This window comes from Sapajus apella, unplaced genomic scaffold, assembly GCF_009761245.1.
Source record: "Sapajus apella isolate SASKATOON/1434 unplaced genomic scaffold, GSC_monkey_1.0 scaffold9, whole genome shotgun sequence".
NCBI classification, from domain to species: domain Eukaryota; kingdom Metazoa; phylum Chordata; class Mammalia; order Primates; family Cebidae; genus Sapajus; species Sapajus apella.
In genome coordinates, this window is record NW_022436949.1 from 930,556 (window position 1) to 945,048 (window position 14,493).

Genomic DNA, 14,493 nt, shown 5'->3' on the forward strand with positions numbered 1-14,493 from the left:
TCCCAGGTGCTGTGTCCCAGGGATTTAGGGCTTTATTTATGAGTTTCTGTTATGCTGCCGCCTTCTTTTTTTTTTTCCTTCAGACCTGCCCTGCCCAGCAAGGAGGCAGCCTAGTCACTATCGGCCTATAGAGGCTTTGCTGAGCTGCTGTGGGCTCCGCCCCGCTGCCGAGTGAACTTCCCTGCAGTCCTGTTTATATGGGTGTAGTTAGAACTGCTTTGGCGATGGTGGCCTGCCTCTGTTGAGGCGGAGTCTCTCTGCTGTGGCGGTTTGCCTTGGCAACAGCGGGCTGCCTCAGCAATGGCGGGTTGCCTTGGCAACGGCGGGCTACCTCAGCAATGGCAGGTTGCCTTGGCAACGGCGGGCTGCCTCGGTAATGGCGGATGCCCCTCCCCCACAGAGCTGGACCGTCCCGGGTTCAGCTGCGCTTTCTGTGAAACTCTCAATCCAGAGTTTCTGGTTGCTGTTCTTTTGTGGGGGTGGGACCTGCCGAGCCTGATCGCCTGGCTCCCTGCCTCAGTTCCTTTTTTAAGTTGGTGTTCCAGTCGCCTGTTGAAGAGGCACCGGAGTCTGTTTGTTTTCCCCTGCAGCCACTCACTGCGACGGCTTAAACAGCGGCACTGGGGTTTGTGGCGCCTTTTTTTTTTTTTGCCCTGGAATCTACTGTCCTGGTTCTTTGCTCAGTCCTCTTTTTAAACAGACGAATGGGCGACTTCCCGTGGCTCCAATCGCCAGCCAAAAGGGCACCCGGACTGGTGTATTTTGTATGGAGAACCGCTGCTCTGGGGCGCCGACAAAGCAGCTATGTGGGGCAAAGCAGCGGCGCTGGCCGGCACAGCCATGTTGGCCGAAACAGCCGCGCTGGCGACCGTGGAGCTCCTCTGCCTGGGAATTTCCTAGCCTGTGGGCAATAAAAATGCGGCGTCCACTCACCCTCTGCGCTTTCACTGGGAGCTGCAATCCTGAGCTGTTCCTAAACGGCCATCTTGGATCCTCCTCGCCCCTAAATCATCTTTCTTAAATTCAAAGTCCCACAAATCTCTAGGGCAGGGGCGAAATGCCACCAGTCTCTTAGTTAAAACATAACAAGAACCACCTTTGCTCCAGTTCCCAACAAGTTCCTCCTCCATCTGAGACCACCTCAACCTGGCCCTTATTGTTCCTTTCACTATTAGCATGTTTGTCAAAGCCATTCAACAAGTCTCTAGGAGGTTCAAAACTTTCTCACATTTTCCTGTCTTCTTCTGAGCCCTTCAAACTGTTCCAACCTCCGCCTGTTACCTAGTTCCAAAGTCATTTCCACATTTTCAGGTATCTTTTCTGCAACATCTCACTTCTGGTACCAATTTATTCTATTAGTTTGTTTTCACATTGCTGATAAAGACATACCCAAAACTGGGAACAAAAAGAGATTTAATTGGACTTACATTTCCATATCACTGGGGAGGCCTCAGAATCATGATGAGATGCAAAAGGCACACCTTGCATGGTGGCAGCAAGAGAGAAATGAGGAAGAAGCAAAAGCGGAAACTCCTGATAAACCCATCTGATCTTGTGAGACTTATTCACTATTACAAGAATAGCACAAGAAAGACCAGCCCCCATGATTCAATTACCTCCCCTTGGTTACTCCCATAACTCGTGGGAATTCTGGGAGATACCATTCAAGCTGATATTTGGGCTTGGACACAGCCAAGCCATATCACTGGGTCTGAATTTCTTTTAAGGCTGTCTCTCTATAGGCCTGGGGGATTCCTATGCACATGTCCTAGAGTAACATGTTTATAATTAAAGAGTTGCTTTGTTCTTCTCCCTTGAAAAAAGTCCATATTTGTAGAGAGTACCAGAGTTTCTAAACCAGAAAAGGCTGTAGAGAGGATAATTAGTCTCAAAGAGTTGCAAATTTCTTTGGTTTTGAGCACAAGCCTTTGGCTGGGTGCTGGTCTGGGAACAGGGGATGCTTGTTTTTAAGACACAAATTCTGTGTTTAATTTTTGGAAATATGAAAGGGTAGGATGTTTACTGGGGAAGGGATTTAAAACCTTTTGTAGGCATTTTGAGTTTTGCAGATAAAGGCAATCTGCACCACAGTTCTTAGGCAAAGTAGTTCTGCAAGCAGCTCTCACAGGACTAGAGAGCCGCTCCCCAATGTGTAGCCATTATTCTGTATAATTATGGATATTTTCCCTTCCAAAAATATTTTTTTTTTCTAGAAGCTGCTGTTTCAAAGGCTTTCAATTCTGTGTGTCATTATCAAATAATCTTTTTTGTACTCGGGTGTTTATTATTGGATTGCAACAACGATAAAGCTCTAGGGGTTTTGTCTCCTTTGGTATGCTAATTAGCCAGTTTCCTTTTGATCTTTTCTCACTGAAAAGAGTGAAAAGCTATCTCGGTAAGGAATCTTAGTGCTGTACATTCATCTCCTCATCTCCATAATCTGAGGATCAGAGGAAGACAACAATTTTACTTCTGAATGAGAGCTACTAGAGGCTTTAGTTAGAGCTCTCTGCTGCCAAATAGTCTCACTGGCACCTGGAGTTGGGCAGCATGGAGGAAGTCACAGAGGGGGAGAAAGGCACAAATATTTCACGTGGCAGAGTGAGTTCAGTTGCTTTATTGTTTCTTGAAGCATTCAATCCATAAAAATCTATGTCATTTTGCCTAATTTTTGAATTTTAGATTTCTTTATCCTATTGATATATTTTTAGTGGCAACAATTGAATATTTAGTTGGAAGAAAATGGCCTGAATAGTGGGAAGAAATTATGCTGCCTACAAAATCCATTGGATGATAAGCTGCTTTTCAAAAGACACAGTACATTCACATATGCAGAGTAATCGGGGAAAATGCTGTGGCTCTTGTGGTCTGGAGGCACATGTACTGGATTATGTTTAGGAATGGATGGGAAGAAAAAAGTTAGTAGATTCTTAGTTTGATTGTTTATTGGTCTACTGTGGTTGTGAAGATTTACCTTTTTATTAAGATCTAAGGACTTAGGACACAGTCTGGGAAGTTGAGTGGGAAATTTCATAATTAATATCATCACTTAACATCTACTGAGAATGCACTAAGAGGGCAGCATTGCATTACGAGGAACAAGCATGTTGATATTTAAATACTGTAGTCACAGGACCTATACCCAGCCCCTGCAGGTACACATTCACACACGTATGCACACATTTTAGGTTTAGCTACAGGCCATCACTGTTTTTGCAAGTAAAAAGTAATTTCAGATGGCTCAATGGAACACATTTTACTGTTTGGGAGGTGTCACCAGGGTAATCAAGTTTTATTTATTTATTTTTTAGAAAGTGCTTGTATGTCCAAAAGAGTATTGACTCCTTTAAAACTGTACCAACTGGTCTAATTTCAAAAATACTGCCACAGCTGTGGACATTTTTTGAATAGTCCTAAACCTGAGGTGTTTCATTTCCTCAATGTTTAGAAACCCTTCAAAGACGGGTTTAAATTTTGGGAATAAAGGAGAGTCATCAAAATCACCTCTTGTATGTAAAAACACTTTATACTGTATAAAACTGCTGAATGAGAGCTACTATTTTGAGTGTTCTTTTAAATAAGCAAAATTTGAGTGCAATGCTTTCCTTGGGTGCCATAGCAACCACTAGTGCCTTACAATTTTTGATTCAGAAGATACTTTGAGGTCATCTGGTTGAACAATCCTTAAGCTCTATTGAACTTAGTAATTATCAGAGGAATTACAAATGCAGTTTTGAGCACCTTAAAGATTCTGATTTATTAGACTTAGAAAAGACCGGGAAATCTATGTTTTCACTAAGTTTGTCAAGTGATTCCAATGCAGGAGATGGTCAGCTATGCTTGGAATGGCTGCTCTTGTCTATAGAGATAGATGCTGAAATTCAGCAACCCACTAGAAATAATTCCGCTACACAGAAACTGATCCAGAGCAGAATACCAGACTCCCAGACTCCCAGGAGAGCCTTCAGAAGGGAATTCTCTGGTTTGAATCACAGTATGATACTTAACAGATACATGGCATTCAACCACTTTTAAAACCATTTTTAAAGCCCATGTTTTCTCATATGTAAAATGAGGATAGTTCTGATATCAATCTCACAGTGTTGTGTCCTGAAAATTGCTTACAGTGGTGTCTGGTAGATAGTAATTGCTTAATAAACATCACCTACTCTGTGTTTATCTAGAGAATTATATTATGGCTCTCTGAATTTAGTTCCTTTTCTATACTTGTCACTTTTTATGATTTCTCCCCTGCACTTTCACCCTCCTTCTTTTTACAGGCATCTCATCTTGGCATTCTTTCCCCATGACTTTGATCCCACCTTGGTTCCTGGTACTGCCACCAGACTGGAGTCATTGAAAGGTAACAATCAGTTATAATAACTCTTTGGAATCCTCCCTGAGAGGAACAGCTGGGTCTTTTCACATTTTGTCTTTATGCCCAATTAACCTCTAACTACAGCCCTACTGGGTTGTTATTAAAAAAAAAATCCTTAGCTAGTGTGCAGAGATTGAAGGTATCAGCTCAGAAATTCCCTCTTTATGCCACATGAGTGGAGGGCAGAGAGCAGGATGTAGAGAAAAGCAGCCAGCACAGCTGGTGGCATCTGCACTTGCCCACGGGCTCTTCAGACCTCGCTCTGAAGCCAGAGGCGCTAATGATGGTGCCAGAGGGAGGAAGGCAGCATGAGGCATCCACGCAAGGTGCCAATGAAGCACTTGTGTCTCTTCCCCATCTGTTCCCATCACCCATACACCCTCCCATTTGTTCACAAATAAATAGGCAATGGGCAACTAAATGCTGCCTGAGCTACCTGATGCTGTTAATTACTAGGACTGTTTAGAGCCAATTATCTCCACAAAAGCAAAACATCTTCATGTAGTATTCCAAATGGAAACTGTTTCGTCTGGGGGGCAGAGACAAATTGAACACCATGGCTTAGTTCAAGATAAAAGGGCTCTTGTTTGGCATGGATTTCAAAGACCTATTTGTTGCCTTTTTGTTTCTTTTAATTTTTGTTGTAGCTTTGCAGATGCCCCAACTACTAAAAATATAGCAGGCATGATTGGGGCATGATACTTCGTAAAGATAGATTTGTATATGTCTTTTAATCTGTATATATATGTAATGTGTACATGTAATACATACGTAATAGATGCAGAATGTATATTATCACTTTTACAAATCGGATCTTATTCTTAGTTTGAATACTATAAGCATTTCCCTATTCATTCAATCTCCCTCAATATCCACTTGGCTAAAGGGTGTCATGTAAACTATGCAGAACCTCTGTGTAACACAATTGTCCATCTATCTATTCAAACTCTGGTGGAAATCTAGTCTAGGACTTCATTTATTTAGTACAAATGATTAGACGAAAACTTTGAGTTAATTCTCTTATCTTTAGTATAAGTGAAATGATGCTTACATAAGACAAATGAAGTGTAGATCTGAAATAATTATCTGATTTTCTGGTCAAAATATTTCAACTAAGGAAAAAGCTAAGCTATGAATAATACATATTTTCTGCTGCTCTGATTAGTGTCATTGGACAATTGCTCAGCTCTTCCCTTTTTGTTCACATGTACAAGCTGAGTCATTTCTCTCCCATGTCACTATTGATAGGAAAAAAGATAATTTGTATGGAAAGCAATGTGCATGATTTCAGTCACTTTTCTAAATGATGGAAGCTTCCACAATGAAGTCAAGCACCTGGAAGAGAAGGATGCTGATAAATGCATATCTAAGCATGGACCCACCTGGGAAAGGCTGAATTTCCTTGGGCATGCTTCTAATTTCCTCTTGGTTTCTCCAAAGGGCAGGACCACATGACATGGAAAACATCTGCATATTGACTCATCCTGGATAAAGTTCATGTGAACTAGAGAGTTTTGCCATATTCTTTTAGTCATTCATTCACTTGCCATAAGGATGCAGTGGAGTTTCAAGTATGGCTAAGGTAGAATCCATGGGAAACACAAAGTTTTTATTTGTTCCCTTGAGTTAGAGAAGCCATACAGAGAAAATTCAAGGCCTAAGAGGTGTTGCTTTAAACAGTCCCAGTTTTGTGATTATGACATACTTTTCTGAGATTTAAATATATCAAGATTATTTTTGATAACACCTGCCAGTTATCCTTAATATTTAGCAGACATTTGGATGTGTACAGTAGTATGTGTTGGTATCAAACGAGACTTCAATTTATAGTACATAGATTGCTACTAGATGATGACCACAATATCCTCAGTCACAACTGGTGACTGAGCTGAAGCTCATTTGGTACCCCCATTTCATCATGTGACTGCCAGGTAATAGCTATTCTGAAAAGGAGGTCTCTTCACTGAGCTGCCTCCCAGCTTGTTAAGTGTGTGTGTGTGTGTGTGTGTGTGTGTGTGTGTGTTTGTGTCTGTGTATGTGACAGAGAGACAGAGAATATGTATGGGTGAACACGTATGCAAACATGTGAGTGTGCATAATGGGAGTGAATGTACATATATGTGAGTGTATGTGGGTGTCTGTGTGTGTGAACATGTGTCTTCAGAATGCTCATAATATAGATCATCATAAGCCTCTTGATGCCCTGCAGAGAATTGAGAGACTCTTCTAGAGAAAGTTATTAAAATTATAGAGCAGTTGAGTAATTCTAGTAACCCAGCACATTCCTAAATGTACTTTTGAAAAGGAGTTTATTGAAAAGAAATAGACCCTTTTCAATAAGCCCTAGGTTCTATCATACTATGAGGCAACGTTTGGACAGTGTCCATGGTAATCTGTGCAGTAGTCCATGCTGCATTCATTTTAAATTGTTCTTTTTAAGAATAGAATTAAATGGCTGCTCACAAACAGGACTGAGCAATTTCTGAGTGGGAGAAGATTCTTCAGTTCTTTACCCATGTGATCTGTAAAACTGATGTGGGTGTAGAACATTTCTGCCCAGAATATCATTATACATCACATGGGGATATTTTAGAATAAATATTTTCATTTTTTCTTATGAAAAAAATGTATTTATTGCTAAAATCCTTTTGGAAAATGAACCAAAAAATAGATTATTATTTTTCATATTTCTTATAAAACCTTCTCTGAAATGTCCCCATTCCAGCTCCTTTTAGAGGTTGTGACATCCAAGGATGGTTTCATAATGGCTGTGTTCTGGTGAGCTTTCCTAATTTCAGACTGGGTCTTCATGACATGTGGTGAGTGCAACTCCACTAGATGTCTTTTTAAGTCTCTGGAAACTTGATTTTTTTTTTCTTCTTAGCCAGTTAGGCCTATTCAACAGGTATTTATTAAGAAAATTTTGGGTCATCTACAATGACAGGTTCTGGGGAGAAAATGATGAATATAATCTAGGACTCTCAAGATGCTCTCAGAGTAGTAAGGGAGGCATTTTCTAAGAAAGAGCCTAATTAAGTGAAATGATAACACAAAGGAGTTCTTTTCATGGCAATATGGAAGTTTTACAGAAGGAATGATATAGGAGCTGAGGCCTGAGTGATGGATATGAATTTGTCATGTGACAGAGTATTATAGGGGGGAGTTAGAAAACATTCCAGGTTAAGCACTGGACGTATAAAAAGAAGCCCAGCTGCTGAATTTCCATTTTCAGAGCTAAGTAGTCACAATTCAAGACCTATTTATTATTTTTCCTCCTTTCTCAGTCACTATTCTAGTCTTGCAATTTTCTGTCCTCTCCTGTGCCTGATTGTCTTCCAAGGTCTTCTGAATCAAGCACTTCACTCACTGTAAAAATAGAAGACATCCAGCCTAATAAGGAGCAACTCTTTTCTGCTGTGAGTTTATTATGCTGCCTTCTTTGTCTAGGACAAACTAATTTCTTGGTTTAGAACTTTTTTGGCAGTGGGGTGAGGGGGCAGATTGGAGGCCAAAATAATGCTTTATATTCCCCAAAGCTACTTCAGCCTCTGTGTAACAGCCCAGAAAAAGGACAAACCCTCCACTCCCATAGGAAAGGCAAACAGTTTGGGTAACCTACAGTTCTGGACAGAGCTTATCCTAGGCTGTGTAACTTCAAGATGCTCACTTTACATCAAGGCTAGTTTGAAATTGGTCTCTACTTGCTTTTTCTTTCATGTTTTGAATTGTGAGTCATTGGGGTTTAAGTGCCCTTTAGATGTCTTAAAATGGGCAAGTCAATAAAACCAGACCAAAACAAAAGAACACAAACCTCCAAAAAGCGTGTTGTCTGATATTGCAACACACTTAGCCTTTTGTGCATAGGCATGGAGCAAAAGTGCTACGTTTGTAAACAGCAAGTGAAGATTTCTTGGAGTTAGGTAATGAAGGTATCAACAAGGGGCTAGAGCAAATGTTCTTCTGAAAACATCAACCATGTTCTGTTCTGTTTCATACTAGGTGGGACTGTAAATCTGCAGAAGTCAGAAAACAGCCTCCCTTCAGGCTCATGTGAAATGCTTAAAGACGTCAGGTAGTACCAGTCTTGGTTACAATGTTATACAGCAAACAAGGCCAAATTGTGGTTTAATTCCTGCATGTGTGTTGATTCGTGTTGATTTATGTAGAACAAGGATTCAGTTTATGACCCCTGAGATGATCTATTCTTGTACTAACACCCGTTTTGTCCTTTGTGTTGCATAAATGATACTCTCCTTTTGTCTAAGAGGTAATTTTCCTGTGTGGTGTGAGAATATAATTCTTTCTATCCTTTTGGTTCTGGAGAACTTTCATATTTTTTCCTCTGTTTTCTTTAATTCCATAGTGTAATCTAAACACGGGAAATGTGGTGTGCAGACCCTGGACCGATTGACATTATTTATGGTGATGCTTCTTCTAGGCAATTGCTGCAGAAATGAGAGACATCAGACCCTAACTGGCAAGAGGCATCTGGAGCCACTGGCTTCCATTGTCTTCCACATTTTTGATTTCTTCTTTGCTACTGTACAAAGATTCTGTGATTGGATAGACAATTCAGGTTAGTTCTACAAATATTTATCAAATATATGTGTAAGACTCTGTATTAGGTGTGTGGGGGTTGGGGAAGTGGAGGGAATAGCATTATGGGCAAAGATAAATAAGAATCTGTTCTTGTCTACAAGGATCCTAACATTTTGAAGGGGAAATGTTGACTTATAAACAAGAAGGAATAAAAATAGTTTTATAGTAGAAGCATAAGCACAGTGCCCTGGCAACTTAGAGAAAAGGAAATCTTCAGAAAAGCCAATTTCTTTTGAGCTGTAAAAATCCTTACAAACTGGAACTTATTACTTTTAGCTTGATATATACTTTCTGGGGCTGTAATATGAATAGATCCAGCTTCATTTCACATGTATATTTCAAAATTGCCTCTGGTTTTGGATATTTGTGGCAAAGCATTTTATAGACTGTGCTGGTTCCAAAGGCAGGTAGTATGTAGATTAATAGTTTTGAGAAAGCAAAGTAGGTTAGAAAAAGCAACTTTTTCAAGTATCCTTTGTTTGGATGACTTTATATTGTATGCTGTCTCAGACATCAATACCTTCAACTGTGGCTCAGGAAGTTTTGCTCATCAATCCATTTCACTTCTTATTAAATATTGTATTTTCTTAACATGGAATACATGGATGAGCTTTACGGAACCTATATACTCACTGTAAGTATATGCAAAAAATCTATGTACTTTTTTTTTTTTTTTTTTTTTTGAGATAGAGTCTTTCTGTGTTGCCCAGACTGGAATGCAGCGACCCCATCTCGGCTCACTGCAGCCTCAAGTGACTCTCCTGCCTCAGCCTCTTGAGTAGCTGGGATTACAGAGACCTACCACCATGCCCTGCTATTTTTTTTGTTTTTGTTTTTTGTATTTTTAGTAGAGACAGGTTTTCACCATGTTGGCAAGGCTGGTCTCAAACTCCTGATCTCAAATAATCTGCCCGCCTCAGCCTCCCAATGTGCTGGGATTACAGACATAAGCCACTATGCCTGGCCTGCTATTACTATTTTTTGAGACTGAGTCTCCTTTTGTTGCCTAGGCTGGAGTGCAGTGGCACAATCTCAGCTCACTGCAACCTCTGCCTCCCAGGTTCAAGCAATTCTTATGCCTCAGCCTCTCAAGTAGCTGGGATTACAGGTGCCCACCACCACTCCCAGCTAATTTTCGTATTTTTAGTAGAGACAGGGTTTTACCATGTTGGCCAGGCTGGTCTTGAACTTCTGACTTCAAGTGATCCTCTTTCCTTGGCCTCCCAAAGTGTTGGGATTCAGGCATGAGCTACCATGTCTAGCCCTACATTTTTCTGGAGAGCACATTCTCTTCATCAGAGTCTCAAAAACACTCATGAACTATATGATGTAAAACTACCATATGTTCTCCCTTCATGATTTTATTCACTCTAAGTATTTCAATACTTACTAAATGTTGATGACTTTAAAACCAGTATTTCTAGCCTAAACCTCTTCTGAGTTTTATTCTTACATATCTAAATGTTTACCAGCCATCTTTACTTTTTTGGGCCAATAGCACAAACTCACCAATTTCAAGATTAAATTCATGGTCTTTCCTTCTAAATCTTCCTGCTCACACATTTTCTGTCTTCATTGGTACCACCAACATCTACTCAATTACCCAAGATAGAAAACTAAGGATCATTTTGCTAATTCTTATGTGTCTTTTAAGATAACTCAAATATCACTTACTTAAGAAAGCCCCTCTTGACCACCCAAGACATGGTGATTGATCTCTTTTGGGTTCCCATAGCACCCTGTACATATCTCCATCATTGTTCAGCCACATATTAATAATCGATTAATTTTTCTGGTTCCCTCATTAGTCTGTAGGCTCCTTGAGAGAAATGACCCATCTCTTGTTTGGCTTTTGGATTTGTAACTCAGCAGTGAGCCCAGAGTCAAACACTCAGTAAATGCTTAGAAAAGAATTAATTAAGAGGATGAGCTAGGGGTATTCCATGACTATCCACCATATATGGCTTCCTGAAGTTCAGACATAGTGATAGCGACTTAAAATATTCTGATTTCATGGCCCATGAAAGTGCAGAAGGAAGAAAACTTTGTCTAGTGTGGTTGCTAACATGAAATTATCTGAAAAGTCAGACCTTAATGCTGATTCTGTTACTCAGTAGGAGGGGAATGCTAACTGTGTAGTAATAGCCCGTATTCTAAGTGTCCTTTTTAAACTTGAAAATCTTCCTCTCCGGGGAAAAAAATTCTGTTAAGTTAAACATTTAGCTTTTAAAAAAATAATGTTTCAGAATCAAGTAATTAATAATTCATAGCATCTTATGGCAATTTATGTTAAATAGAAGTACAAAATTCCTGCATTCTGGTGGAAGCATAAAGGACAAGCATAGTAATACTTCGTCCATTGTTGTTTAAGATAGAAACACTTTTAAAATAGGGACTAATTAAAAGGAATTAGTGTATGTCTCTCCGTCCTTCACCTACCAAACCTCTTTTCAAGCCATTGTAGTGAGTTTTTTTGTTCCTTGTAGTCAAATGAATCAGAATTTTGTGTCCTCTTCCCTCCTCCTGCGTTAAGAGCAAGGGAGTGCTCCCTCCTACTCTATGCCATGTAAAAGGACTTGAGAGAAAGTACGGTGTTTGTCAGAAGGGAAGCCTGACATCTCACCCCGGCTGTTAGCTGAGCTATAGAATCCCATCTGTTCTTGCAATACCATGAGAGCACAGTCAAGAGTGCAGAGAGAATCTAGAGAGAAGTCAAACTGTATCCTCTAGAGTCTGGACCTAGAGATCACGCCCTGGCTATAGCTTGGAAAATCTTAAAAGCAAGAGGCTTGTGGAGAAGACTTGAAGGTAGAGCAATGAAAGAAGGCCACAGTGAGAGCATCATATACATCCAGATTTTGAAGAGACAGAGGTTTTCTCATGGGCTAACTGGACACTGTGACAAATTTAGAGGTATCTTGAAAGTCCACTGCCTAAGAGATCTGATGATCAGTACAAGATGACGTCAATAGACAGGCTGAATGGTGTATACCACTGGAGCAGGGAATGAGGTGCGTAGTCTGGGAATGGTGTTGGAGATGCTATGTGTGTGTGTGCATGTTTGTGTTTGCATGTGTATGTTTTGGGTTGGGTTTTTTCTTCCTAGCCCCATCCTCAGCCCCACTCCATCCCACTTCTTTAGAAGCTAGAAAAATAAGTTAGCAGGTTGGGCACGGGGGCTTATGCCTGTAATCCCTGCATTTTGGAAGGCTGAGGTGGGTGGATCACTTGAGGTAAGGAGTTTGAGACCAGCCTGGCCAACATGTTGAAACCCTATCTCTACTAAAAATACAAAAAATTAGCTGGGCATGGTGGTGCACAACTGTAATCACAGCTATGGAAGCTGAGGCAGGAGAATTGCTTGAACCAGGGAGGCAGAGGTTGCAGTGAGCTGAGATCATGCCATTGTACTCCAGCCTGGGTGACAGAGCAAGAATCTGTCTCAAAAAAAAAAGAAAGAAAGAAAAAGAAGTTGGCAATGGGACAGGCAAAGGAATAAGGATGATCTAGCTACCTAGCTAAAAAGCTGCTATCTTTGTCTGCTTGTGCTACAATAACAAAATACTTGAGACTGGGTAACTTACAAAGAAAACAAAAATTTATTTATTTATCATATTTCCAGATGCAGGGAGGTCCAAGATCAAGGGACCGGGAGATTCAGTGTCTGGTGAGGGCTCTGTCTCTGCTTCTAGGATGGTGCTTTGAATGCTCTGTCCTCACTTGACAGAAGGACAAAAAGGGAGGAACTGTTCCCCCATACCACTTTTTATAAAAGCATCCATCACCTCCTGAAGGCTTCACCTCTTAATACTATCACATTGGGATTAAATATCAACATGTGAATTTTTGAAGGACACATTTAGCCCACAGCAGCTGTATTACTGAAATGATCAGAGTATCTGTTGTACTCAATGCTGTGGAGGCCTTTCCAGGCCTCCTTTTCACCTAATGCATCAATCTGTCAGCTTCTATAAGTGGTTGCTGCTAATAGCTCACAGCTTTCCCGTGCTGCTGAGAATTGTGCTTGGCCAAATAGGAGCCATCTCACCCAGGAAGCTATGAATGCCCCCTTAGTAAACCTAAGACATCTAGTATTTTATAGGATTTGTCAAATTTCTTCTGCTGCTGGCATAGAATGTTAGAACCGTTAGAAGCATTTTGGGGGGCTGTCTATTCCTAGCAATCATGAACTAAAAACATCTAAACAAAATATATTTTCTAAAAAGTCTGTTTGAAACAATTAAAGAGCTACCAAAGTAACTAAAACTTGAGTGCCCAAGGTCTTGGAGAGAAGAAAAGTGCACAGAGGATATGATTTTCAGGGATGCTTTTCCCTTTAAGGCATTTGCCAATTCCAAAGCAGCAGCAGAGAGGCTGAGAAATTGAGCAGCAATTGATGGCTGAAAGCTCAAGGAGGCAAAAGAACTCCTGGTGGTCTCACAGGCTAGTGGACAAAAGCTGGAATTCAGAGCCAGCTCAAGGAGGGCGATCTTGGCAAACCCTCCAGGGTTTTAACTAAGATTTTGGATCTGCTACTCCATAGGAGTGAGGGTGGACGAGAAATAGACCAGCCCCACAAAGCTGAGCACAGATTTAAATCAGTTCATTCTCAAGTCAGAGTAAGATCATCTTTCCTTACCCTGTCAGAAGCAAAAGTAAATGCTGTCTTGAAGAAGTTGACGTTATCCAGAATCCCAAATGACTTTTCAAACTTTTGTATATCATGTGTGTCATTTAATAAAAAGTTACCAGAGCAGTGGTAGAATGGTGAACTAAAACCATCTGTACAAAATGTACTTTCTAAAAAGTCTGTTTGAAGCAATTTGAGAAAAGCTTAATGTTTCTGAAAACCAGGAGGAAAAAACAGTAAAAACAGACTTGGAGGCGATCCATGTATTGAAATTATCTTACATAAACTTCATAAATCTGATAAAAATAAAAAGCAAGATAGAGAATTTAAGAGAATAAAAACTTTTTAAAAATCAAAAAGGAATTCTAGAAATGAAAACAACAGACATTAATAACTCCATAGATAGGTTTAATAGCCGACCAAAACAAAAACCAAAAAACCAAAACCCGATAAAAAAAGAATTGGAGACAAACTAGATGTTTTTGTATGCAGAACAAGGACAAAGACGGCCTTTTAATGAAAACTTTTTCTTTTAATGTGCAAACTTACAAAAGGTTGTTCCTTTGTAGAAAATATTAATTATTAAATAATAGTAATCATGCCAGTAAATAATGAATTGGATGGTGATACTTGATGCTTCTCCTTCCATCCCTCTGTTGATGATCATAAGCTTCTAATGCCAAAAACATTAAAAATTTGTCATACTAGAGACCTTAAGAAGCCCATGAGGTCAAGAGTTAAGCTATGGCATTAGTTACTGTGCTCTGAAGACTGTAGTCTAACATAGCGTGTTAACACAAATTAAGTGTCATAGATCAATCACAAGAGCTAAATTTAGGGAATTAAGGAGCTCATTTACTCCTCCCGTAGCCCTACCATAGCTTTA

At 40.1% G+C, this 14,493-nt stretch overlaps 2 long non-coding RNA genes across 2 annotated transcripts in view; one reads left to right on the forward strand and one right to left on the reverse strand.

Annotated features, from left to right (window-relative positions):
- Positions 1-4,333, reverse strand: part of LOC116551248 — a 46,502-nt gene extending 42,169 nt beyond the window's left edge. Inside the window, exon 1 of the long non-coding RNA XR_004268795.1 lies at positions 4,279-4,333. This is a non-coding gene — a long non-coding RNA (uncharacterized LOC116551248). The remainder of the gene's footprint in view (positions 1-4,278) is intronic.
- On the forward strand, positions 4,280-9,599 carry LOC116551247. Its single transcript, XR_004268794.1, has 4 exons — positions 4,280-4,363; positions 7,104-7,197; positions 8,378-8,450; positions 8,817-9,599. It is a non-coding gene; the product is annotated as an uncharacterized LOC116551247 (long non-coding RNA).
- The last annotated feature ends 4,894 nt before the right edge of the window (positions 9,600-14,493 follow it).